General features: G+C 51.2%; 1 protein-coding gene across 7 annotated transcripts in view; it reads left to right on the top strand.

Annotated features, from left to right (window-relative positions):
* Positions 1-26,301, top strand: part of LOC141548888 (uncharacterized) — an 83,551-nt gene that overhangs the window by 45,696 nt on the left and 11,554 nt on the right. For 5 of the 7 annotated variants that reach the window (XM_074278152.1, XM_074278150.1, XM_074278154.1 and 2 more), the window contains one exon: positions 1-26,301. This exon is cut by the window's left edge. The gene's annotated coding sequence lies outside the window, so the exon portion shown is untranslated. The other 2 variants (XM_074278156.1, XM_074278155.1) reach the window with 2 other exon arrangements.

Here is a 26,301-nt window from a genome sequence, read left to right as displayed (position 1 = left end):
CAAACAGCAGAAGTCCCAACTGCAGCCCTGGGTGAAGAACCACACTTGCTGTCACAAAGAAGAAGAAGTCCCAGCTGCAGCTCCCGGGTGAAGATCCGCACTTCTTTTCCCAAGGAAGCAGAAGTCCCAGCTGCAGCTCCGGGTGAAGAAAAGCATTTCCTGTCACAAACAGCAGAAGTCCCAGCTGCAGATGCAGGGTGAAGAACCACACTTCCTGTCCCAAGGAAGCAGAAGTCCCAGCTGCAGCCCTAGGTGAAGAACCACACTTGCTGTCACAAAGAAGCAGAAGTCCCAGCTGCAGCTCCCGGGTGAAGATCCGCACTTCTTGTCTCAAGGAAACAGAAGTCCCAGCTGCAACCCTGGGTGAAGAACAGCAGTTCCTCTCACAAAGGAAGCAGACGTCCCAGCTGTAGATGCAGGGTGAAGATCCTCACTTTCTCTCCCAAGGAAGCAGAAGTCCCAGCTGCAGCCCTGGGTGAAGATCCGCACTTCCTGTCCTAAGGAAACAGAAGTCCCAGCTGCAGCCCTGGGTGAAGAACAGCACTAACCGTCACCAGAAAGCAGAAGTCCCAGCTACAATCCTGGGCGAAGAACAGCCTTTCCTGTTACAACGAAGCAGAAGTCCCAGCTGCTGCTCTGGGTGAAGAAACGCACTTCCTGTCCCAAGGAAGCAGAAGTCCCAGCTTCAGCCCTGGGTGAAGAACAGCCGTTCCTGTCACAACGAAGCAGATGTCCCGGCTGCAGCTCCGGGTGAAGAACCGCACTTCCTGTCCCAAGGAAGCAGAAGTCCCAACTGCAGCCCTGGGTGAAGAACAGCAGTTCCTGTCACAAAGAAGCAGAAGTCCCAGCTGCAGATCCAGGGTGAAGAACCACACTTAGCATCACAAAAAAGCAAAAGTGCCACCTGCAGCTCAGGGGTGGAGAGAGGCCTTTGCAGTCACCAAAAAAGCAGAGGTCTCAGCTGCAGCTCCAGGTGAAAAACAGCACTTGCCATCTCAAGAAAGCAGAAGTCCTAGTTGCACCTAACTGGTGGACAGAGGCCTTTGCAATCACTACAAAAGCAGAGGTCTCAGGTGCAGCTCCAGGGTGAAGAACAAAAGTTTCCATCATAAGAAAGCAAAAGTGCCTGCTGCATCTCAGGGGTGGAGAGAGGACCTTGCTAGCACAAAAAAAGCAGAGATCCAGCTGCCGCTCAGGTGTGGTGAGAGAACTTTGCCGTCACAAAAAAAGCAAAGGTCTCAACTGCAGCTTAGGGGTGGAGAGAGAACTTTGCCCTCACAAAAAAAGCAAAGGTCTCAGCTGCAGATTACAGTGAAGAAAAGCACTAACCATCTCAAGGAAGCAGAAGTCCCAACTGCAGCCCTGGGTGAAGAACCACACTTGCTGTCACAAAGAAGAAGAAGTCCCAGCTGCAGCTCCCAGATGAAGATCCGCACTTCTTTTCCCAAGGAAGCAGAAGTCCCAGCTGCAGCTCCGGGTGAAGAAAAGCATTTCCTGTCACAAACAGCAGAAGTCCCAGCTGCAGATGCAGGGTGAAGAACCTCACTTCCTGTCCCAAGGAAGCAGAAGTCCCAGCTGCAGCCCTGGGTGAAGAACCACACTTGCTGTCACAAAGAAGCAGAAGTCCCAGCTGCAGCTCCCGGGTGAAGATCCTCACTTCTTGTCCCAAGGAAGCAGAAGTCCCAGCTGCAGCTCCGGGTGAAGAAAAGCATTTCCTGTCACAAACAGCAGAAGTCCCAGCTGCAGATGCAGGGTGAAGAACCTCACTTCCTGTCCCAAGGAAGCAGAAGTCCCAGCTGCAGCCCTGGGTGAAGAACCACACTTGCTGTCACAAAGAAGCAGAAGTCCCAGCTGCAGCTCCCGGGTGAAGATACGCACTTCTTGTCTCAAGGAAACAGAAGTCCCAGCTGCAACCCTGGGTGAAGAACAGCAGTTCCTGTCACAAAGGAAGCAGACGTCCCAGCTGTAGATGCAGGGTGAAGATTCTCACTTCCTCTCCCAAGGAAGCAGAAGTCCCAGCTGCAGCTCCAGGTGAAGATCCGCACTTCCTGTCCTAAGGAAACAGAAGTCCCAGCTGCAGCCCTGGGTGAAGAACAGCACTAACCGTCACCAGAAAGCAGAAGTCCCAGCTACAATCCTGGGCGAAGAACAGCCTTTCCTGTTACAACGAAGCAGAAGTCCCAGCTGCTGCTCTCGGTGAAGAAACGCACTTCCTGTCCCAAGGAAGCAGAAGTCCCAGCTTTAGCCCTGGGTGAAGAACAGCCGTTCCTGTCACAACGAAGCAGATGTCCCGGCTGCAGCTCCGGGTGAAGAACCGCACTTCCTGTCCCAAGGAAGCAGAAGTCCCAACTGCAGCCCTGGGTGAAGAACAGCAGTTCCTGTCACAAAGAAGCAGAAGTCCCAGCTGCAGATCCAGGGTGAAGAACCACACTTAGCATCACAAAAAAGCAAAAGTGCCACCTGCAGCTCAGGGGTGGAGAGAGGCCTTTGCAGTCACCAAAAAAAGCAGAGGTCTCAGCTGCAGCTCCAGGTGAAAAACAGCACTTGCCATCTCAAGAAAGCAGAAGTCCTAGTTGCACCTAACTGGTGGACAGAGGCCTTTGCAATCACTACAAAAGCAGAGGTCTCAGGTGCAGCTCCAGGCAAAGAACAGCACTTTCCTTCACAAGAAAGCAGAAGTCCTAGTGGCAGCTGAGAAGTTGACAGAGGCCTTTGCAATCACTACAACAGCAGAGGTCTCAGGTGCAGCTCCAGGGTGAAGAACAAAAGTTTCCATCATAAGAAAGCAAAAGTGCCTGCTGCATCTCAGGGGTGGAGAGAGGACCTTGCTAGCACAAAAAAAGTAGAGATCCAGCTGCCGCTCAGGTGTTGTGAGAGAACTTTGCCGTCACAAAAAAAGCAAAGGTCTCAACTGCAGCTTAGGGGTGGAGAGAGAACTTTGCCCTCACAAAAAAAGCAAAGGTCTCAGCTGCAGGTTACAGTGAAGAAAAGCACTAACCATCTCAAGGAAGCAGAATTCCCAGCTGCAGCTCTGGGTGAAGAACAGCAGATCCTGTCACAAAGAAGCAGAAGTCCCAGCTGCAGCTCCCGGGTGAAGATCCTCACTTCCTCTCCCAAGGAAGCAGAAGTCCCAGCTGCAGCCCTGGGTGAAGATCCGCACTTCCTCTTCCAAGGAAGCAGAAGTCCCAGCTGCAGCCCTGGGTGAAGATCCGCACTTCCTGTCCTAAGGAAGCAGAAGTCCCAGCTGCAGCCCTGGGTGAAGATCCTCCCTTCCTCTCCCAAGGAAGCTGAAGTCCCAGCTGCAGACCTGGGTGAAGAACAGCACTAAACGTCACCAGAAAGCAGAAGTCCCAGCTACAATCCTGGGTGAAGAACTGCCTTTCCTGTCACAACGAAGCAGAAGTCCCAGCTGCATCTCTGGGTGAAGAACAGCCGTTCCTGTCACAACGAAGCAGATGTCCCGGCTGCAGCCCTGGGTGAAGAACAGCCGTTTCTGTCACAAAGAAGCAGATGTCCCGGCTGCAGCTCCGGGTGAAGAACCGCACTTCCTGTCCCAAGGAAGCAGAAGTCCCAACTGCAGCCCTGGGTGAAAAACAGCAGTTCCTGTCACAAAGAAGCAGAAGTCCCAGCTGCAGATCCAGGGTGAAGAACCACACTTAGCATCACAAAAAAGCAAAAGTGCCACCTGCAGCTCAGGGGTGGAGAGAGGCCTTTGCAGTCACCAAAAAAAGCAGAGGTCTCAGCTGCAGTTCCAGGTGAAAAACAGCACTTGCCATCTCAAGAAAGCAGAAGTCCTAGTTGCACCTAACTGTTGGACAGAGGCCTTTGCAATCACTACAAAAGCCGAGGTCTCAGGTGCAGCTCCAGGCAAAGAACAGCACTTTCCTTCACAAGAAAGCAGAAGTCCTAGTGGCAGCTAAGAAGTTGACAGAGGCCTTTGCAATCACTACAAAAGCAGAGGTCTCAGGTGCAGCTCCAGGGTGAAGAACAAAAGTTTCCATCATAAGAAAGCAAAAGTGCCTGCTGCATCTCAGGGGTGGAGAGAGGACCTTGCTAGCACAAAAAAAGCAGAGATCCAGCTGCCGCTCAGGTGTTGTGAGAGAACTTTGCCGTCACAAAAAAAGCAAAGGTCTCAACTGCAGCTTAGGGGTGGAGAGAGAACTTTGCCCTCACAAAAAAAGCAAAGGTCTCAGCTGCAGGTTACAGTGAAGAAAAGCACTAACCATCTCAAGGAAGCAGAATTCCCAGCTGCAGCTCTGGGTGAAGAACAGCAGATCCTGTCACAAAGAAGCAGAAGGCCCAGCTGCAGCGTCGGGTGAAGAAAAGCATTTCCTGTCACAAACAGCAGAAATCCCAGCTGCAGATGCAGGGTGAAGAACCTCACTTCCTGTCCCAAGGAAGCAGAAGTCCCAGCTGCAGCCCTGGGTGAAGAACCACACTTGCTGTCACAAGAAGCAGAAGTCCCAGCTGCAGCTCCCGGGTGAATATCCGCACTTCTTGTCCCAAGGAAACAGAAGTCCCAGCTGCAGCCCTGGGTGAAGAACAGCAGTTCCTGTCACAAAGGAAGCAGAAGTCCCAGCTGTAGATGCAGGGTGAAGATCCTCACTTCCTCTCCCAAGGAAGCAGAAGTCCCAGCTGCAGCCCTGGGTGAAAATCCCCACTTCCTGTCCTAAGGAAACATAAGTCCCAGCTGCAGCCCTGGGTGAAGAACAGCACTAACCGTCTACAGAAAGCAGAAGTCCCAGCAACAATCCTGGGCGAAGAACAGCCTTTCCTGTTACAACGAAGCAGAAGTCCCAGCTGCTGCTCTGGGTGAAGAACAGCCGTTCCTGTCACAACGAAGCAGATGTCCCGGCTGCAGCCCTGGGTGAAGAACAGCCGTTCCTGTCACAAAGAAGCAGATGTCCCGGCTGCAGCTCCGGGTGAAGAACCGCACTTCCTGTCCCAAGGAAGCAGAAGTCCCAACTGCAGCCCTGGGTGAAGAACAGCCGTTCCTGTCACAAAGAAGCAGAAGTCCCAGCTGCAGATCCAGGGTGAAGAACCACACTTAGCATCACAAAAAAGCAAAAGTGCCACCTGCAGCTCAGGGGTGGAGAGAGGCCTTTGCAGTCACCAAAAAAAGCAGAGGTCTCAGCTGCAGCTCCAGGTGAAAAACAGCACTTGCCATCCTAAGAAAGCAGAAGTCCTAGTTGCACCTAACTGTTGGAAAGAGGCCTTTGCAATCACTACAAAAGCAGAGGTCTCAGGTGCAGCTCCAGGCAAAGAACAGCACTTTCCTTCACAAGAAAGCAGAAGTCCTAGTGGCAGCTAAGAAGTTGACAGAGGCCTTTGCAATCACTACAAAAGCAGAGGTCTCAGGTGCAGCTCCAGGGTGAAGAACAAAAGTTTCCATCATAAGAAAGCAAAAGTGCCTGCTGCATCTCAGGGGTGGAGAGAGGACCTTGCTAGCACAAAAAAAGCAGAGATCCAGCTGCCGCTCAGGTGTTGTGAGAGAACTTTGCCGTCACAAAAAAAGCAAAGGTCTCAACTGCAGCTTAGGGGTGGAGAGAGAACTTTGCCCTCACAAAAAAAGGAAAGGTCTCAGCTGCAGGTTACAGTGAAGAAAAGCACTAACCATCTCAAGGAAGCAGAATTCCCAGCTGCAGCTCTGGGTGAAGAACATCAGATCCTGTCACAAAGAAGCAGAAGTCCCAGCTGCAGCTCCGGGTGAAGAAAAGCATTTCCTGTCACAAACAGCAGAAGTCCCAGCTGCAGATGCAGGGTGAAGAACCTCACTTCCTGTCCCCAGGAAGCAGAAGTCCCAGCTGCAGCCCTGGGTGAAGAACCACACTTGCTGTCACAAAGAAGCAGAAGTCCCAGCTGCAGCTCCCGGGTGAAGATCCGCACTTCCTGTCCCAAGGAAACAGAAGTCCCAGCTGCAGCCCTGGGCGAAGAACAGCAGTTCCTGTCACAAAGGAAGCAGACGTCCCAGCTGTAGATGCAGGGTGAAGATCCTCACTGCCTCTCCCAAGGAAGCAGAAGTCCCAGCTGCAGCCCTGGGTGAAGAAACAGCACTAACCGTCACCAGAAAGCAGAAGTCCCAGCAACAATCCTGGGCGAAGAACAGCCTTTCCTGTTACAACGAAGCAGAAGTCCCAGCTGCAGCCCTGGGTGAAGATCCCCACTTTCTCTCCCAAGGAAGCAGAAGTCCCAGCTGCAGCCCTGGGTGAAGATCCTCACTTCCTCTCCCAAGGAAGCAGAAGTCCCAGCTGCAGCCCTGGGTGAAGATCCGCACTTCCTCTTCCAAGGAAGCAGAAGTCCCAGCTGCAGCCCTGGGTGAAGATCCGCACTTCCTCTTCCAAGGAAGCAGAAGTCCCAGCTGCAGCTCTGGGTGAAGAACAGCCGTTCCTGTCACAACGAAGCAGATGTCCCGGCTGCAGCCCTGGGTGAAGAACAGCAGTTCCTGTCACAACGAAGCAGATGTCCCAGCTGCAGATCCAGGGTGAAGAACCACACTTAGCATCACAAAAAAGCAAAAGTGCCACCTGCAGCTCAGGGGTGGAGAGAGGCCTTTGCAGTCACCAAAAAAAGCAGAGGTCTCAGCTGCAGCTCCAGGTGAAAAACAACACTTGCCATCTCAAGAAAGCAGAAGTCCTAGTTGCACCTAACTGTTGGACAGAGGCCTTTGCAATCACTACAAAAGCAGAGGTCTCAGGTGCAGCTCCAGGCAAAGAACAGCACTTTCCTTCACAAGAAAGCAGAAGTCCTAGTGGCAGCTAAGAAGTTGACAGAGGCCTTTGTAATCACTACAAAAGCAGAGGTCTCAGGTGCAGCTCCAGGGTGAAGAACAAAAGTTTCCATCATAAGAAAGCAAAAGTGCCTGCTGCATCTCAGGGGTGGAGAGAGGACCTTGCTAGCACAAAAAAAGCAGAGATCCAGCTGCCGCTCAGGTGTTGTGAGAGAACTTTGCCGTCACAAAAAAAGCAAAGGTCTCAACTGCAGCTTAGGGGTGGAGAGAGAACTTTGCCCTCACAAAAAAAGCAAAGGTCTCAGCTGCAGGTTACAGTGAAGAAAAGCACTAACCATCTCAAGGAAGCAGAATTCCCAGCTGCAGCTCTGGGTGAAGAACAGCAGATCCTGTCACAAAGAAGCAGAAGGCCCAGCTGCAGCGTCGGGTGAAGAAAAGCATTTCCTGTCACAAACAGCAGAAATCCCAGCTGCAGATGCAGGGTGAAGAACCTCACTTCCTGTCCCAAGGAAGCAGAAGTCCCAGCTGCAGCCCTGGGTGAAGAACCACACTTGCTGTCACAAAGAAGCAGAAGTCCCAGCTGCAGCTCCCGGGTGAATATCCGCACTTCTTGTCCCAAGGAAACAGAAGTCCCAGCTGCAGCCCTGGGTGAAGAACAGCAGTTCCTGTCACAAAGGAAGCAGAAGTCCCAGCTGTAGATGCAGGGTGAAGATCCTCACTTCCTCTCCCAAGGAAGCAGAAGTCCCAGCTGCAGCCCTGGGTGAAAATCCCCACTTCCTGTCCTAAGGAAACATAAGTCCCAGCTGCAGCCCTGGGTGAAGAACAGCACTAACCGTCACAGAAAGCAGAAGTCCCAGCAACAATCCTGGGCGAAGAACAGCCTTTCCTGTTACAACGAAGCAGAAGTCCCAGCTGCTGCTCTGGGTGAAGAACAGCCGTTCCTGTCACAACGAAGCAGATGTCCCGGCTGCAGCCCTGGGTGAAGAACAGCCGTTCCTGTCACAAAGAAGCAGATGTCCCGGCTGCAGCTCCGGGTGAAGAACCGCACTTCCTGTCCCAAGGAAGCAGAAGTCCCAACTGCAGCCCTGGGTGAAGAACAGCCGTTCCTGTCACAAAGAAGCAGAAGTCCCAGCTGCAGATCCAGGGTGAAGAACCACACTTAGCATCACAAAAAAGCAAAAGTGCCACCTGCAGCTCAGGGGTGGAGAGAGGCCTTTGCAGTCACCAAAAAAAGCAGAGGTCTCAGCTGCAGCTCCAGGTGAAAAACAGCACTTGCCATCCTAAGAAAGCAGAAGTCCTAGTTGCACCTAACTGTTGGAAAGAGGCCTTTGCAATCACTACAAAAGCAGAGGTCTCAGGTGCAGCTCCAGGCAAAGAACAGCACTTTCCTTCACAAGAAAGCAGAAGTCCTAGTGGCAGCTAAGAAGTTGACAGAGGCCTTTGCAATCACTACAAAAGCAGAGGTCTCAGGTGCAGCTCCAGGGTGAAGAACAAAAGTTTCCATCATAAGAAAGCAAAAGTGCCTGCTGCATCTCAGGGGTGGAGAGAGGACCTTGCTAGCACAAAAAAAGCAGAGATCCAGCTGCCGCTCAGGTGTTGTGAGAGAACTTTGCCGTCACAAAAAAAGCAAAGGTCTCAACTGCAGCTTAGGGGTGGAGAGAGAACTTTGCCCTCACAAAAAAAGGAAAGGTCTCAGCTGCAGGTTACAGTGAAGAAAAGCACTAACCATCTCAAGGAAGCAGAATTCCCAGCTGCAGCTCTGGGTGAAGAACATCAGATCCTGTCACAAAGAAGCAGAAGTCCCAGCTGCAGCTCCGGGTGAAGAAAAGCATTTCCTGTCACAAACAGCAGAAGTCCCAGCTGCAGATGCAGGGTGAAGAACCTCACTTCCTGTCCCCAGGAAGCAGAAGTCCCAGCTGCAGCCCTGGGTGAAGAACAGCACTTAACCGTCACCAGAAAGCAGAAGTCCCAGCAACAATCCTGGGCGAAGAACAGCCTTTCCTGTTACAACGAAGCAGAAGTCCCAGCTGCAGCCCTGGGTGAAGATCCCCACTTTCTCTCCCAAGGAAGCAGAAGTCCCAGCTGCAGCCCTGGGTGAAGATCCTCACTTCCTCTCCCAAGGAAGCAGAAGTCCCAGCTGCAGCCCTGGGTGAAGATCCGCACTTCCTCTTCCAAGGAAGCAGAAGTCCCAGCTGCAGCCCTGGGTGAAGATCCGCACTTCCTCTTCCAAGGAAGCAGAAGTCCCAGCTGCAGCTCTGGGTGAAGAACAGCCGTTCCTGTCACAACGAAGCAGATGTCCCGGCTGCAGCCCTGGGTGAAGAACAGCAGTTCCTGTCACAACGAAGCAGATGTCCCAGCTGCAGATCCAGGGTGAAGAACCACACTTAGCATCACAAAAAAGCAAAAGTGCCACCTGCAGCTCAGGGGTGGAGAGAGGCCTTTGCAGTCACCAAAAAAAGCAGAGGTCTCAGCTGCAGCTCCAGGTGAAAAACAACACTTGCCATCTCAAGAAAGCAGAAGTCCTAGTTGCACCTAACTGTTGGACAGAGGCCTTTGCAATCACTACAAAAGCAGAGGTCTCAGGTGCAGCTCCAGGCAAAGAACAGCACTTTCCTTCACAAGAAAGCAGAAGTCCTAGTGGCAGCTAAGAAGTTGACAGAGGCCTTTGTAATCACTACAAAAGCAGAGGTCTCAGGTGCAGCTCCAGGGTGAAGAACAAAAGTTTCCATCATAAGAAAGCAAAAGTGCCTGCTGCATCTCAGGGGTGGAGAGAGGACCTTGCTAGCACAAAAAAAGCAGAGATCCAGCTGCCGCTCAGGTGTTGTGAGAGAACTTTGCCGTCACAAAAAAAGCAAAGGTCTCAACTGCAGCTTAGGGGTGGAGAGAGAACTTTGCCCTCACAAAAAAAGCAAAGGTCTCAGCTGCAGGTTACAGTGAAGAAAAGCACTAACCATCTCAAGGAAGCAGAATTCCCAGCTGCAGCTCTGGGTGAAGAACAGCAGATCCTGTCACAAAGAAGCAGAAGTCCCAGCTGCAGCTCCGGGTGAAGAAAAGCATTTCCTGTCACAAACAGCAGAAGTCCCAGCTGCAGATGCAGGGTGAAGAACCTTACTTCCTGTCCCCAGGAAGCAGAAGTCCCAGCTGCAGCCCTGGGTGAAGAACCACACTTGCTGTCACAAAGAAGCAGAAGTCCCAGCTGCAGCTCCCGGGTGAAGATCCGCACTTCCTGTCCCAAGGAAACAGAAGTCCCAGCTGCAGCCCTGGGTGAAGAACAGCACTAACCGTCACCAGAAAGCAGAAGTCCCAGCAACAATCCTGGGCGAAGAACAGCCTTTCCTGTTACAACGAAGCAGAAGTCCCAGCTGCAGCCCTGGGTGAAGATCCGCACTTCCTCTCCTAAGGAAGCAGAAGTCCCAGCTGCAGCCCTGGGTGAAGATCCTCACTTCCTCTCCCAAGGAAGCAGAAGTCCCAGCTGCAGCCCTGGGTGAAGATCCGCACTTCCTGTCCTAAGGAAGCAGAAGTCCCAGCTGCAGCCCTGGGTGAAGTTCCTCCCTTCCTCTCCCAAGGAAGCAGAAGTCCCAGCTGCAGACCTGGGTGAAGAACAGCACTAACCGTCACCAGAAAGCAGAAGTCCCAGCTACAATCCTGGGTGAAGAACTGCCTTTCCTGTCACAACGAAGCAGAAGTCCCAGCTGCAGCTCCAGGTGAAGAACCGCACTTCCTGTCCCAAGGAAGCAGAAGTCCCAACTGCAGCCCTGGGTGAAGAACAGCCGTTCCTGTCACAAAGAAGCAGAAGTCCCAGCTGCAGATCCAGGGTGAAGAACCACACTTAGCATCACAAAAAAGCAAAAGTGCCACCTGCAGCTCAGGGGTGGAGAGAGGCCTTTGCAGTCACCAAAAAAAGCAGAGGTCTCAGCTGCAGCTCCAGGTGAAAAACAACACTTGCCATCTCAAGAAAGCAGAAGTCCTAGTTGCACCTAACTGTTGGACAGAGGCCTTTGCAATCACTACAAAAGCAGAGGTCTCAGGTGCAGCTCCAGGCAAAGAACAGCACTTTCCTTCACAAGAAAGCAGAAGTCCTAGTGGCAGCTGAGAATTTGACAGAGGCCTTTGCAATCACTACAAAAGCAGAGGTCTCAGGTGCAGCTCCAGGGTGAAGAACAAAAGTTTCCATCATAAGAAAGCAAAAGTGCCTGCTGCATCTCAGGGGTGGAGAGAGGACCTTGCTAGCACAAAAAAAGCAGAGATCCAGCTGCCGCTCAGGTGTTGTGAGAGAACTTTGCCGTCACAAAAAAAGCAAAGGTCTCAACTGCAGCTTAGGGGTGGAGAGAGAACTTTGCCCTCACAAAAAAAGCAAAGGTCTCAGCTGCAGGTTACAGTGAAGAAAAGCACTAACCATCTCAAGGAAGCAGAATTCCCAGCTGCAGCCCTGGGTGAAGAACAGCAGTTCCTGTCACAAAGGAAGCAGACATCCCAGCTGTAGATGCAGGGTGAAGATCCTCACTTCCTCTCCCAAGGAAGCAGAAGTCCCAGCTGCAGCCCTGGGTGAAGAACAGCACTAACCGTCACCAGAAAGCAGAAGTCCCAGCTACAATCCTGGGCGAAGAACAGCACTAACCGTCACCAGAAAGCAGAAGTCCCAGCTACAATCCTGGGCGAAGAACAGCCTTTCCTGTTACAACGAAGCAGAAGTCCCAGCTGCAGCCCTGGGTGAAGATCCGCACGTCCTCTCCTAAGGAAGCAGAAGTCCCAGCTGCAGCCCTGGGTGAAGATCCGCACGTCCTCTCCTAAGGAAGCTGAAGTCCCAGCTGCAGCCCTGGGTGAAGATCCTCACTTCCTCTCCCAAGGAAGCAGAAGTCCCAGCTGCAGCCCTGGGTGAAGATCCGCACTTCCTGTCCTAAGGAAGCAGAAGTCCCAGCTGCAGCCCTGGGTGAAGATCCTCACTTCCTCTCCCAAGGAAGCAGAAGTCCCAGCTGCAGCCCTGGGTGAAGATCCGCACTTCCTGTCCTAAGGAAGCAGAAGTCCCAGCTGCAGCCCTGGGTGAAGTTCCTCCTTTCCTCTCCCAAGGAAGCAGAAGTCCCAGCTGCAGACCTGGGTGAAGAACAGCACTATCCGTCACCAGAAAGCAGAAGTCCCAGCTACAATCCTGGGTGAAGAACTGCCTTTCCTGTCACAACGAAGCAGAAGTCCCAGCTGCAGCTCCAGGGTGAAGAACCACACTTAGCATCACAAAAAAGCAAAAGTGCCACCTGCAGCTCAGGGGTGGAGAGAGGCCTTTGCAGTCCACAAAAAAAGCAGAGGTCTCAGCTGCAGCTCCAGGTGAAAAACAGCACTTGCCATCTCAACAAAGCAGAAGTCCTAGTTGCACCTAACTGTTGGACAGAGGCCTTTGCAATCACTACAAAAGCAGAGGTCTCAGGTGCAGCTCCAGGCAAAGAACAGCACTTTCCTTCACAAGAAAGCAGAAGTCCTAGTGGCAGCTAAGAAGTTGACAGAGGCCTTTGCAATCACTACAAAAGCAGAGGTCTCAGGTGCAGCTCCAGGGTGAAGAACAAAAGTTTCCATCATAAGAAAGCAAAAGTGCCTGCTGCATCTCAGGGGTGGAGAGAGGACCTTGCTAGCACAAAAAAAGCAGAGATTCAGCTGCCGCTCAGGTGATGTGAGAGAACTTTGCTTTCACAAAAAAAGCAAAGGTCTCAACTGCAGCTTAGGGGTGGAGAGAGAACTTTGCCCTCACAAAAAAAGCAAAGGTCTCAGCTGCAGGTTACAGTGAAGAAAAGCACTAACCATCTCAAGGAAGCAGAATTCCCAGCTGCAGCTCTGGGTGAAGAACAGCAGATCCTGTCACAAAGAAGCAGAAGTCCCAGCTGCAGCTCCGGGTGAAGAAAAGCATTTCCTGTCACAAACAGCAGAAGTCCCAGCTGCAGATGCAGGGTGAAGAACCTCACTTCCTGTCCCAAGGAAGCAGAAGTTCCAGCTGCAGCCCTGGGTGAAGAACCACACTTGCTGTCACAAAGAAGCAGAAGTCCCAGCTGCAGCTCCCGGGTGAAGATCCGCACTTCCTGTCCCAAGGAAACAGAAGTCCCAGCTGCAGCCCTGGGTGAAGAACAGCAGTTCCTGTCACAAAGGAAGCAGAAGTCCCAGCTGTAGATGCAGGGTGAAGATCCTCACTTCCTCTCCCAAGGAAGCAGAAGTCCCAGCTGCAGCCCTGGGTGAAGATCCTCCCTCCCTCTCCCAAGGAAGCAGAAGTCCCAGCTGCAGACCTGGGTGAAGAACAGCACTAACCGTCACCAGAAAGCAGAAGTCCCAGCTACAATCCTGGGTGAAGAACTGCCTTTCCTGTCACAACGAAGCAGAAGTCCCAGCTGCAGCTCCAGGTGAAGAACCGCACTTCCTGTCCCAAGGAAGCAGAAGTCCCAACTGCAGCCCTGGGTGAAGAACAACAGTTCCTGTCACAAAGAAGCAGAAGTCCTAGCTGCAGATCCAGGGTGAAGAACCACACTTAGCATCACAAAAAAGCAAAAGTGCCACCTGCAGCTCAGGGGTGGAGAGAGGCCTTTGCAGTCACCAAAAAAAGCAGAGGTCTCAGCTGCAGCTCCAGGTGAAAAACAGCACTTGCCATCTCAACAAAGCAGAAGTCCTAGTTGCACCTAACTGTTGGACAGAGGCCTTTGCAATCACTACAAAAGCAGAGGTCTCAGGTGCAGCTCCAGGCAAAGAACAGCACTTTCCTTCACAAGAAAGCAGAAGTCCTAGTGGCAGCTAAGAAGTTGACAGAGGCCTTTGCAATCACTACAAAAGCAGAGGTCTCAGGTGCAGCTCCAGGGTGAAGAACAAAAGTTTCCATCATAAGAAAGCAAAAGTGCCTGCTGCATCTCAGGGGTGGAGAGAGGACCTTGCTAGCACAAAAAAAGCAGAGATTCAGCTGCCGCTCAGGTGATGTGAGAGAACTTTGCTTTCACAAAAAAAGCAAAGGTCTCAACTGCAGCTTAGGGGTGGAGAGAGAACTTTGCCCTCACAAAAAAAGCAAAGGTCTCAGCTGCAGGTTACAGTGAAGAAAAGCACTAACCATCTCAAGGAAGCAGAATTCCCAGCTGCAGCTCTGGGTGAAGAACAGCAGATCCTGTCACAAAGAAGCAGAAGTCCCAGCTGCAGCTCCGGGTGAAGAAAAGCATTTCCTGTCACAAACAGCAGAAGTCCCAGCTGCAGATGCAGGGTGAAGAACCTCACTTCCTGTCCCAAGGAAGCAGAAGTTCCAGCTGCAGCCCTGGGTGAAGAACCACACTTGCTGTCACAAAGAAGCAGAAGTCCCAGCTGCAGCTCCCGGGTGAAGATCCTCACTTCCTCTCCCAAGGAAGCAGAAGTCCCAGCTGCAGCCCTGGGTGAAGATCCTCCCTCCCTCTCCCAAGGAAGCAGAAGTCCCAGCTGCAGACCTGGGTGAAGAACAGCACTAACCGTCACCAGAAAGCAGAAGTCCCAGCTACAATCCTGGGTGAAGAACTGCCTTTCCTGTCACAACGAAGCAGAAGTCCCAGCTGCAGCTCCAGGTGAAGAACCGCACTTCCTGTCCCAAGGAAGCAGAAGTCCCAACTGCAGCCCTGGGTGAAGAACAACAGTTCCTGTCACAAAGAAGCAGAAGTCCTAGCTGCAGATCCAGGGTGAAGAACCACACTTAGCATCACAAAAAAGCAAAAGTGCCACCTGCAGCTCAGGGGTGGAGAGAGGCCTTTGCAGTCACCAAAAAAAGCAGAGGTCTCAGCTGCAGCTCCAGGTGAAAAACAGCACTTGCCATCTCATGAAAGCAGAAGTCCTAGTTGCACCTAACTGGTGGACAGAGGCCTTTGCAATCACTACAAAAGCAGAGGTCTCAGGTGCAGCTCCAGGCAAAGAACAGCACTTTCCTTCACAAGAAAGCAGAAGTCCTAGTGGCAGCTAAGAAGTTGACAGAGGCCTTTGCAATCACTACAAAAGCAGAGGTCTCAGGTGCAGCTCCAGGGTGAAGAACAAAAGTTTCCATCATAAGAAAGCAAAAGTGCCTGCTGCATCTCAGGGGTGGAGAGAGGACCTTGCTAGCACAAAAAAAGCAGAGATCCAGCTGCCGCTCAGGTGTTGTGAGAGAACTTTGCCGTCACAAAAAAAGCAAAGGTCTCAACTGCAGCTTAGGGGTGGAGAGAGAACTTTGCCCTCACAAAAAAAGCAAAGGTCTCAGCTGCAGGTTACAGTGAAGAAAAGCACTAACCATCTCAAGGAAGCAGAATTCCCAGCTGCAGCCCTGGGTGAAGAACAGCACTAACCGTCACCAGAAAGCAGAAGTCCCAGCTACAATCCTGGGCGAAGAACAGCCTTTCCTGTTACAACGAAGCAGAAGTCCCAGCTGCAGCCCTGGGTGAAGAACCACACTTGCTGTCACAAAGAAGCAGAAGTCCCAGCTGCAGCTCCCGGGTGAAGATCCGCACTTCCTGTCCCAAGGAAACAGAAGTCCCAGCTGCAGCCCTGGGTGAAGAACAGCAGTTCCTGTCACAAAGGAAGCAGAAGTCCCAGCTGTAGATGCAGGGTGAAGATCCTCACTTCCTCTCCCAAGGAAGCAGAAGTCCCAGCTGCAGCCCTGGGTGAAGATCCCCACTTCCTGTCCTAAGGAAACATAAGTCCCAGCTGCAGCCCTGGGTGAAGAACAGCACTAACCGTCACCAGAAAGCAGAAGTCCCAGTTACAATCCTGGGCGAAGAACAGCCTTTCCTGTTACAACGAAGCAGAAGTCCCAGCTGCAGCCCTGGGTGTAGAACAGCAGTTCCTGTCACAAAGAAGCAGAAGTCCCAGCTGCAGATCCAGGGTGAAGAACCACACTTAGCATCACAAAAAAGCAAAAGTGCCACCTGCAGCTCAGGGGTGGAGAGAGGCCTTTGCAGTCACCAAAAAAAGCAGAGGTCTCAGCTGCAGCTCCAGGTGAAAAACAGCACTTGCCATCTCAAGAAAGCAGAAGTCCTAGTTGCACCTAACTGTTGGACAGAGGCCTTTGCAATCACTACAAAAGCAGAGGTCTCAGGTGCAGCTCCAGGCAAAGAACAGCACTTTCCTTCACAAGAAAGCAGAAGTCCTAGTGGCAGCTAAGAAGTTGACAGAGGCCTTTGCAATCACTACAAAAGCAGAGGTCTCAGGTGCAGCTCCAGGGTGAAGAACAAAAGTTTCCATCATAAGAAAGCAAAAGTGCCTGCTGCATCTCAGGGGTGGAGAGAGGACCTTGCTAGCACAAAAAAAGCAGAGATCCAGCTGCCGCTCATGTGTTGTGAGAGAACTTTGCCGTCACAAAAAAAGCAAAGGTCTCAACTGCAGCTTAGGGGTGGAGAGAGAACTTTGCCCTCACAAAAAAAGCAAAGGTCTCAGCTGCAGGTTACAGTGAAGAAAAGCACTAACCATCTCAAGGAAGCAGAATTCCCAGCTGCAGCTCTGGGTGAAGAACAGCAGATCCTGTCACAAAGAAGCAGAAGTCCCAGCTGCAGCTCCGGGTGAAGAAAAGCATTTCCTGTCACAAACAGCAGAAGTCCCAGCTGCAGATGCAGGGTGAAGAACCTCACTTCCTGTCCCAAGGAAGCAGAAGTCCCAGCTGCAGCCCTGGGTGAAGATCCTCACTTCCTCTTCCAAGGAAGCAGAAGTCCCAGCTGCAGCCCTGGGTGAAGATCCTCACTTCCTCTCCCAAGGAAGCAGAAGTCCCAGCTGCAGCCCTGGGTGAAGATCCGCACTTCCTGTCGTAAGGAAGCAGAAGTCCCAGCTGCAGACCTGGGTGAAGAACAGCACTAACCGTCACCAGAAAGCAGAAGTCCCAGCTACAATCCTGGGTGAAGAACTGCCTTTCCTGTCACAACGAAGCAGAAGTCCCAGCTGCAGCTCCAGGTGAAGAACCGCACTTCCTGTCCCAAGGAAGCAGAAGTCCCAACTGCAGCCCTGGGTGAAGAACAACAGTTCCTGTCACAAAGAAGCAGAAGTCCCAGCTGCAGATCCAGGGTGAAGAACCACACTTAGCATCACAAAAAAGCAAAAGTGCCACCTGCAGCTCAGGGGTGGAGAGAGGCCTTTGCAGTCACCAAAAAAAGCAGAGGTCTCAGCTGCAGCTCCAGGTGAAAAACAGCACTTGCCATCTCAAGAAAGCAGAAGTCCTAGTTGCACCTAACTGATGGACAGAGGCCTTTGCAATCACTACAAAAGCAGAGGTCTCAGGTGCAGCTCCAGGCAAAGAACAGCACTTTCCTTCACAAGAAAGCAGAAGTCCTAGTGGCAGCTAAGAAGTTGACAGAGGCCTTTGCAATCACTACAAAAGCAGAGGTCTCAGGTGCAGCTCCAGGGTGAAGAACAAAAGTTCCCATCATAAGAAAGCAAAAGTGCCTGCTGCATCTCAGGGGTGGAGAGAGGACCTTGCTAGCACAAAAAAAGCAGAGATTCAGCTGCCGCTCAGGTGATGTGAGAGAACTTTGCCTTCACAAAAAAAGCAAAGGTCTCAACTGCAGCTTAGGGGTGGAGAGAGAACTTTGCCCTCACAAAAAAAGCAAAGGTCTCAGCTGCAGGTTACAGTGAAGAAAAGCACTAACCATCTCAAGGAAGCAGAATTCCCAGCTGCAGCTCTGGGTGAAGAACAGCAGATCCTGTCACAAAGAAGCAGAAGTCCCAGCTGCAGCTCCGGGTGAAGAAAAGCATTTCCTGTCACAAACAGCAGAAGTCCCAGCTGCAGATGCAGGGTGAAGAACCTCACTTCCTGTCCCAAGGAAGCAGAAGTCCCAGCTGCAGCCCTGGGTGAAGAACCACACTTGCTGTCACAAAGAAGCAGAAGTCCCAGCTGCAGCTCCCGGGTGAAGATCCGCACTTCCTGTCCCAAGGAAACAGAAGTCCCAGCTGCAGCCCTGGGTGAAGAACAGCAGTTCCTGTCACAAAGGAAGCAGATGTCCCAGCTGTAGATGCAGGGTGAAGATCCTCACTTCCTCTCCCAAGGAAGCAGAAGTCCCAGCTGCAGCCCTGGGTGAAGATCCCCACTTCCTGTCCTAAGGAAACAGAAGTCCCAGCTGCAGCCCTGGGTGAAGAACAGCACTAACCGTCACCAGAAAGCAGAAGTCCCAGTTACAATCCTGGGCGAAGAACAGCCTTTCCTGTTACAACGAAAGCAGAAGTCCCAGCTACAGCTCTGGGTGAAGAACCGCACTTCCTGTCCCAAGGAAGCAGAAGTCCCAGCAGCAGCCCTGGGTGAAGAACAGCCGTTCCTGTCACAACGAAGCAGATGTCCCGGCTGCAGCTCCGGGTGAAGAACCGCACTTCCTGTCCCAAGGAAGCAGAAGTCCCAGCTGCAGCCCTGGGTGAAGAACAGCCGTTCCTGTCACAAAGGAAGCAGATGTCCCAGCTGTAGATGCAGGGTGAAGATCCTCACTTCCTCTCCCAAGGAAGCAGAAGTCCCAGCTGCAGCCCTGGGTGAAGATCCCCACTTCCTGTCCTAAGGAAACAGAAGTCCCAGCTGCAGCCCTGGGTGAAGAACAGCACTAACCGTCACCAGAAAGCCGAAGTCCCAGTTACAATCCTGGGCGAAGAACAGCCTTTCCTGTTACAACGAAGCAGAAGTCCCAGCTACAGCTCTGGGTGAAGAAACGCACTTCCTGTCCCAAGGAAGCAGAAGTCCCAGCAGCAGCCCTGGGTGAAGAACAGCCGTTCCTGTCACAACGAAGCAGATGTCCCGGCTGCAGCTCCGGGTGAAGAACCGCACTTCCTGTCCCAAGGAAGCAGAAGTCCCAGCTGCAGCCCTGGGTGAAGAACAGCCGTTCCTGTCACAAAGAAGCAGAAGTCCCAGCTGCGGCCCTGGGTGAAGAACAGCGTTCCTGTCACAAAGAAGCAGAAGTCCCAGCTGCAGCTCCCGGGTGAAGATCCGCACTTCCTGTCCCAAGGAAGTAGAAGTCCCAGCTGCAGCTCCGGGTGGAGAACAGCATTTCCTGTCACAAACAGCAGAAGTCCCAGCTGCAGATCCAAAGTGAAGAACCACACTTAGCATCACAAAAAAGCAAAAGTGCCACCTGCAGCTCAGGGGTGGAGAGAGGCTTTTGCAGTCACCAAAAAAAGCAGAGGTCTCAGCTGCAGCTCCAGGTGAAAAACAGCACTTGCCATCTCAAGAAAGCAGAAGTCCTAGTTGCACCTAACTGTTGGACAGAGGCCTTTGCAATCACTACAAAAGCAGAGGTCTCAGGTGCAGCTCCAGGCTGAAGAACAAAAGTTTCCATCATAAGAAAGCAAAAGTGCCTGCTGCATCTCAGGGCAGGAGAGAGGCCTTTGCAGTCACCAAAAAAAGCAGAGGTCTCAGCTGCAGCTCCAGGTGAAAAACAGCACTTGCCATCTCAAGAAAGCAGAAGTCCTAGTTGCACCTAACTGTTGGACAGAGGCCTTTGCAATCACTACAAAAGCCGAGGTCTCAGGTGCAGCTCCAGGGTGAAGAACAAAAGTTTCCATCATAAGAAAGCAAAAGTGCCTGCTGCATCTCAGGGGTGGAGAGAGGACCTTGCTAGCACAAAAAAAGCAGAGATCCAGCTGCCGCTTAGGTGTGGTGAGAGAACTTTGCCGTCACAAAAAAAGCAAAGGTCTCAACTGCAGCTTAGGGGTGGAGAGAGAACTTTGCCCTCACAAAAAAAGCAAAGGTCTCAGCTGCAGGTTACAGTGAAGAAAAGCACTAACCATCTCAAGGAAGCAGAATTCCCAGCTGCAGCTCTGGGTGAAGAACATCAGATCCTGTCACAAAGAAGCAGAAGTCCCAGCTGCAGCTCCGGGTGAAGAAAAGCATTTCCTGTCACAAACAGCAGAAGTCCCAGCTGCAGATGCAGGGTGAAGAACCTCACTTCCTGTCCCAAGGAAGCAGAAGTCCCAGCTGCAGCCCTGGGTGAAGAACCACACTTGCTGTCACAAAGAAGCAGAAGTCCCAGCTGCAGCTCCCGGGTGAAGATCCGCACTTCTTGTCCCAAGGAAGCAGAAGTCCCAGCTGCAGCTCCGGGTGAAGAAAAGCATTTCCTGTCACAAACAGCAGAAGTCCCAGCTGCAGATGCAGGGTGAAGAACCTCACTTCCTGTCCCAAGTAAGCAGAAGTCCCAGGTGCAGCCCTGGGTGAAGAACCACACTTGCTGTCACAAAGAAGCAGAAGTCCCAGCTGTAGCTCCCGGTTGAAGATCCGCACTTCTTGTCCCAAGGAAACAGAAGTCCCAGCTGCAGCCCTGGGTGAAGATCCTCACTTCCTCTCCCAAGGAAGCAGAAGTCCCAGCTGCAGCCCTGGGTGAAGATCCTCCCTTCCTCTCCCAAGGAAGCAGAAGTCCCAGCTGCAGCTCCCGGGTGAAGATCCGCACTTCTTGTCCCAAGGAAGCAGAAGTCCCAGCTGCAGCTCCGGGTGAAGAAAAGCATTTCCTGTCACAAACAGCAGAAGTCCCAGCTGCAGATCCAGGGTGAAGAACCACACTTAGCATCACAAAAAAGCAAAAGTGCCACCTGCAGCTCAGGGGTGGAGAGAGGCCTTTGCAGTCACCAAAAAAAGCAGAGGTCTCAGCTGCAGCTCCAGGTGAAAAACAGCACTTGCCATCTCAAGAAAGCAGAAGTCCTAGTTGCACCTAACTGTTGGACAGAGGCCTTTGCAATCACTACAAAAGCAGAGGTCTCAGGTGCAGCTCCAGGCAAAGAACAGCACTTTCCTTCACAAGAAAGCAGAAGTCCTAGTGGCAGCTAAGAAGTTGACAGAGGCCTTTGCAATCACTACAAAAGCAGAGGTCTCAGGTGCAGCTCCAGGGTGAAGAACAAAAGTTTCCATCATAAGAAAGCAAAAGTGTCTGCTGCATCTCAGGGGTGGAGAGAGGACCTTGCTAGCACAAAAAAAGCAGAGATCCAGCTGCCGCTCAGGTGTTGTGAGAGAACTTTGCCGTCACAAAAAAGCAAAGGTCTCAACTGCAGCTTAGGGGTGGAGAGAGAACTTTGCCCTCACAAAAAAAGCAAAGGTCTCAGCTGCAGGTTACAGTGAAGAAAAGCACTAACCATCTCAAGGAAGCAGAATTCCCAGCTGCAGCTCTGGGTGAAGAACAGCAGATCCTGTCACAAAGAAGCAGAAGTCCCAGCTGCAGCTCCGGGTGAAGAAAAGCATTTCCTGTCACAAACAGCAGAAGTCCCAGCTGCAGATGCAGGGTGAAGAACCTCACTTCCTGTCCCAAGGAAGCAGAAGTCCCAGCTGCAGCCCTGGGTGAAGAACCACACTTGCTGTCACAAAGAAGCAGAAGTCTCAGCTGCAGCTCCCGGGTGAAGATCCGCACTTCTTGTCCCAAGGAAACAGAAGTCCCAGCTGCAGCCCTGGGTGAAGAACAGCACTAACAGTCAACAGAAAGCAGAAGTCCCAGCTAAAATCCTGGGTGAAGAACAGCCGTTCCTGTCACAAAGGAAGCAGTCGCCCCAGCTGCAGCTCTGGGTGAAGAAGCACACTTCCTGTCCCAAGGAAACAGAAGTCCAAGCTGCAGCCCTGGGTGAAGAACAGCCGTTCCTGTCACAAGGAAGCAGATGTCCCAGCTGTACCTCCGGGTGAAGAACCGCACTTCCTGTCCCAAGGATGTAGAAGTCCCAACTGCAGCTCTGGGTGAAGAACACCAGTTCCTGTCACAACGACGCAGAAGTCCCAGCTGCAGCTCTGGGTGAAGAAACGCACTTCCTGTCCCAAGGAAGCAGAAGTCCCAGCTGCAGACCTGGGTGACGAAAAGCCGTTCCTGTCACAACGAAGCAGATATCCCAGCTGCAGCTCTGGGTAAAGAAACGCACTTCCTGTCCAAGGAAGCAGAAGTCCCAGCTGCAGCCCTGGGTGAAGAACAGCAGTTCCTGTCACAAAGGAAGCAGATGTCCAAGCTGCAGATGCAGGGTGAAGAACCACACTTCCTGTCCTAAGGAAACAGAAGTCCCAGCTACAGCCCTGGGTGAAGAACAGCACTAACCGTCACCAGAAAGCAGAAGTCCCAGCTAAAATCCTGGGTGAAGAACAGCCGTTCCTGTCACAATGAAGCAGAAGTCCCAGCTGCAGCTCTGGGTGAAGAACCGCACTTCCTGTCCCAAGGAAGCAGAAGTCCCAGCTGCAGCTCTGGGTGAAGAACACCAGTTCCTGTCCCAAGGAAGCAGAAGTCCCAGCTGCAGCCCTGGGTGAAGAACAGCCGTTCCTGTCACAACGAAGCAGATGTCCCGGCTGCAGCTCCGGGTGAAGAACCGCACTTCCTGCCCCAAGGAAGCAGAAGTCCCAGCTGCAGCTCTGGGTGAAGAACACCAGTTCCTGTCACAAAGAAGCAGAAGTCCCAGCTTCAGATCCAGGGTGAAGAACCACACTTAGCATCACAAAAAAGCAAAAGTGCCACCTGCAGCTCAGGGGTGGTGAGAGGCCTTTGCAGTCACCAAAAAAAGCAGAGGTCTCAGCTGCAGCTCCAGGGTGAAGAGCAAAACTTTCCAACATAAGAAAGCAAAAGTGCCTGCTGCAGCTCAGGGGTGGAGAGAGGACTTTGCTAGCACAAAAAAAGCAAAGATCCAGCTGCAGCTCAGGCCTTGGGATAGAACTTTGCCGTTGCAAAAAAAAAAAAAAAAAGGAAAGATCTCAGCTGCAACTTAGGGGTGGAGAGAGAACTTTGCCATCACAAAAAAAGCAAAGGTTTCAGCTGCGGCTTAGGGGTGCAGAGAGAACTTTGCCCTCACAAAAAAAGCAAAGGTCTCAGCTGCAGGTTACAGTGAAGAAAAGCACTAACCGTCACAAGAAAGCAGAATTCCCAGCTGCTGTTCCCAGGTGAAGATCCGCACTTCCTGTCCCAAGGAAGCAGAAGTCCCAGCTCCAGCTCCGGGTGAAGAACCGCACTTCCGGTCCCAAGGAAGCAGAAGTCCCAGCTGCACCTCCGGGTGAAGAACAGCAGTTCCTGTCATAAAGAAGCAGAAGTCCCAGCTGCAGCTCCTGGGTGAACATCTGCACTTCCTGTCCCAAGGAAGCAGAAGTCCCAGCTCCAGCTCCGGGTGAAGAACCGCACTTCCAGTCCCAAGGAAGCAGAAGTCCTAGCTGCAGCTCCTGGTGAAGATCCGCACTTCCTGTCACAAGGAAGCAGAAGTCCCAGCTGCAGCCCTGGGTGAAAAACAGCAGTTCCTGTCACAAAGAAGCAGAAGTCCCAGCTGCAGCTCCGGGTCAAGAACGGCATTTCCTGTCACAAATAGCAGAAGTCCCAGCTGCAGATGCAGGGTGAAGAACCTCACTTCCTGTCCCAAGGAAGCAGAAGTCCCAGCTGCAGCCCTGGGTGAAGAACCACACTTGCTGTCACAAAGAAGCAGAAGTCCCAGCTGCAGCTCCCGGGTGAAGATCCGCACTTCCTGTCCCAAGGAAACAGAAGTCCCAGCTGCAGCTCCGGGTGAAGAACAGCCGTTCCTGTCACAAGGAAGCAGAAGTCCTAGCTGCAGATCCAGGGTGAAGAACCACACTTAGCATCACAAAAAACAAAAGTGCCTCGTGCAGCTCAGGGTTGGAGAGAGGCCTTTGCAGTCACCAAAAAAAGCAGAGGTCTCAGCTGCAGCTCCACGTGAAAAACAACACTTGCCATCTCAAGAAAGCAGAAGTCCTAGTTGCAGCTAACTGGTGGACAGAGGCTTTTGCAATCACTACAAAAAGCAGAGGTCTCAGGTGCAGCTCCAGGGTGAATAACAAAAGTTTCCATCATAAGAAAGCAAAAGTGCCTGCTGCAGCTCAGGGGTGGAGAGAGGACTTTGCTAGCACAAAAAAAGCAGAGATCCAGCTGCCGCTCAGGTGTTTTGAGAGAACTTTGCAGTCACAAAAAAGCAAATGTCTCAACTGCAGCTTAGCGGTGGAGAAAGAACTTTGCCCTCACAAAAAAAGCAAAGGTCTCAGCTGCAGGTTACAATGAAGAAAAGCACTAAACGTCACAAGAAAGCAGAATTCCCAGCTGTAGCTCTGGGTGAAAAACAGCAGTTCCTTTCACAAAGAAGCAGAAGTCCCAGCTGCAGCTCTGGGTGAAGAACGGCATTTCCTGTCACAAATAGCAGAAGTCCCAGCTGCAGATGCAGGGTGAAGAACTGCACTTCCTGTCCCAAGGAAGCAGAAGTCCCAGCTACAGCCCTGGGTGAAGAACAGCCGTTCCTGTCACAACGAAGCAGAAGTCCCAGCTGCAGCCCTGGGTGAAGAACAGCGTTCCTGTCACAAAGAAGCAGAAGTCCCAGCTGCAGCTCCCGGGTGAAGATCCGCACTTCCTGTCCCAAGGAAGCAGAAGTCCCAGCTCCAGCTCCGGGTGAAGAATCGCACTTCCGGTCCCAAGGAAGCAGAAGTCCCAGCTGCAGTTCCGGGTGAAGACCAGAACTTCCTGTCACAAAGAAGCAAAAGTTGTAGATTTACCTCCAGGTGAAGAACTACACTCCCTCTCCCAAAGAAGCTGAAGTCCCAGCTGCAGCTCCGGGTGAAGAACAGCACTTCCTGTCACAAAGAACCAAAAGTTGTAGATTTACCTCCAGGTGAAGAACAACAGTCCCTCTCCCAAAGAAGCTGAAGTCCTAGCTGCAGCTCCGGGTGAAGAACAGCAGTTCCTGTCACAAAGAAGCAGAAGTCCCATCTGCAGCTCCGGGTGAAGATCAGCACTTGCAGTCACAAAGAAGCAGAAGTCCCAGCTGCAGCTCCGGGTGAAGAACAGCACTTCCAGTAACAAGGTAGCAGAAGTCCCACCTCCAGCTCTGGGTTAAGGAAGAGCACTTGCCATCATAAAAAATAGCAGATGTCTCAGCTGTAGCTCCAGGGTGAATATCAAAACTTGCCATCACTAGGAAGCAGAAGTCCTAGCTGTAGCTCTATGGTAGAAAACAATTGTTGCCATCACAGTGAAGCGGAAGTCCCATTCCAGGGAAAAAGAGAGAACAAGAACCTTACCTTGTGATAACAGCTTCAGTCTGGAAATAGGAGCAATAGCATTCATCATTGCAATGGATCAGGGGATCTTCCTGAGTAAGGAATAGAATGTAGACCAGGAGAACAGTGATTATCCCTTTACTCACATTACACCACCTTTAAAGCATTGAAACCTTACAAATCTCTTAAAAAACAGCAGGATGTACAAGTCTAAATCTTGAGGCCATGTTACCTCCATTCTGAATCCAAGTTCAATTTAAAGTCAGAAATCAAGAAGTAGCGTAGAAAAATAACTAACCAAAAAAAAAGAACCTAACCATAAAAAAAAACTGATGGTGACAATGAAAATCGTGTCACAACTCAGAAGAAAAAATGATGTGAAGATCTAAAAAAAGAGATGAAAAAGTAGGGGCCAAATGATTTCAAAATCAAATAAGAGCAACTAAATGAAATTTGGGAAAAGAAATAAGAAGAATGTAAGAGAATTATGAAAAGAGAATTGATTCCTTGGGTACAAAGAGGTACAAAATAAATACCAAAGAAAATACTTAAAAAGTAGAAGTGACCAAATGGGAAAAGAGGTATTGATCTTTACTAAAGAAAATAATTCCTTCTATATTAGAATTGGTTAATGTGGAAGCTAAGGGTCCATGAGATCGCAGTGAACGATGAAACAACGTCAAAAGTACAAAAATTAGCAGAAAATGTAAATATCTATTTGGAAAAACAAATTATCTAAAAAAAAGAGTGAGGAGAGAGAATATAATGATTATTGAATTATCTGAAATCCATGAAGAAAGAGATAATACAGATATCATATTTCAAGAATTTATGAAGGAAAAGTTCTCACATATTTTAGAACCAGAGGGCCAAATATTAATTGAAAGTATCCACTAATCACCACCTATAAAAAGATACTATAATGGTAACTCCCTGGAATATTATAGTCAAATTCAAACACTGCCAGATCCAGAACAAAATACTACAAGTGGCCAGAAATCATTTATTCCAATACCATCGAGTCACCATTAAGATTACACCAAGATTTAACTACAGCATTATAAAAAATCAGAGGACTTGGAATCTGAGATTTCTGAAGGCAAAGGAGTAGGGATGAGGGAGAGCCAAGATGGTAGAGAAAAGGCAGTGACTTCTTTGAGTCCTCCCAAAAAATTCTTCCAAATACCTTTAAATAATGCCATGAAACTATCCCTAGAGCAGAAGAGCCCACAAAGGTCTGCGTAACATAAATTTCCAGCAGACTCAACTTAGAAGATCGCAGGAAAAGTCTATCATCACATTTGTGTGAGAGTCGAGTAGTCCAGCACAGGCTGCACCAGCAGAGACTACACCAGCACAGACCCAACCCCAGCAAACCAGGAACAAGCTTTGTGAGACACTTAATCAGCCAATGGAAGCAGCCGCTTCTTGAGCTCCCAGCCCACAGACGATAAAGGAGTCAAACAACTGAGCAGAAGATTACATAGTTCTCTGCTTGCACTGAAGGAAGACTCTATTGCTTTACCCATACTCAGATGTGGGTCACAGTCCCGGACGGCAGGCAGTCCTAGCCGTAGGCGGAGCACTAGCATACCAGAGCTTGCAGTCCCTGAAAAGTCTATCTGACTTTCATCTGACATTCAAACACAGGACTCAAGAGAAGCATCAAAAG

Source organism: Sminthopsis crassicaudata, chromosome X (genome assembly GCF_048593235.1).
Source record: "Sminthopsis crassicaudata isolate SCR6 chromosome X, ASM4859323v1, whole genome shotgun sequence".
In the NCBI taxonomy this organism is placed as follows: Eukaryota; Metazoa; Chordata; class Mammalia; order Dasyuromorphia; family Dasyuridae; genus Sminthopsis; species Sminthopsis crassicaudata.
The sequence above is the reverse complement of the archived record's forward strand: the minus strand, read 5'-3'. Positions and strand labels throughout refer to the sequence as shown.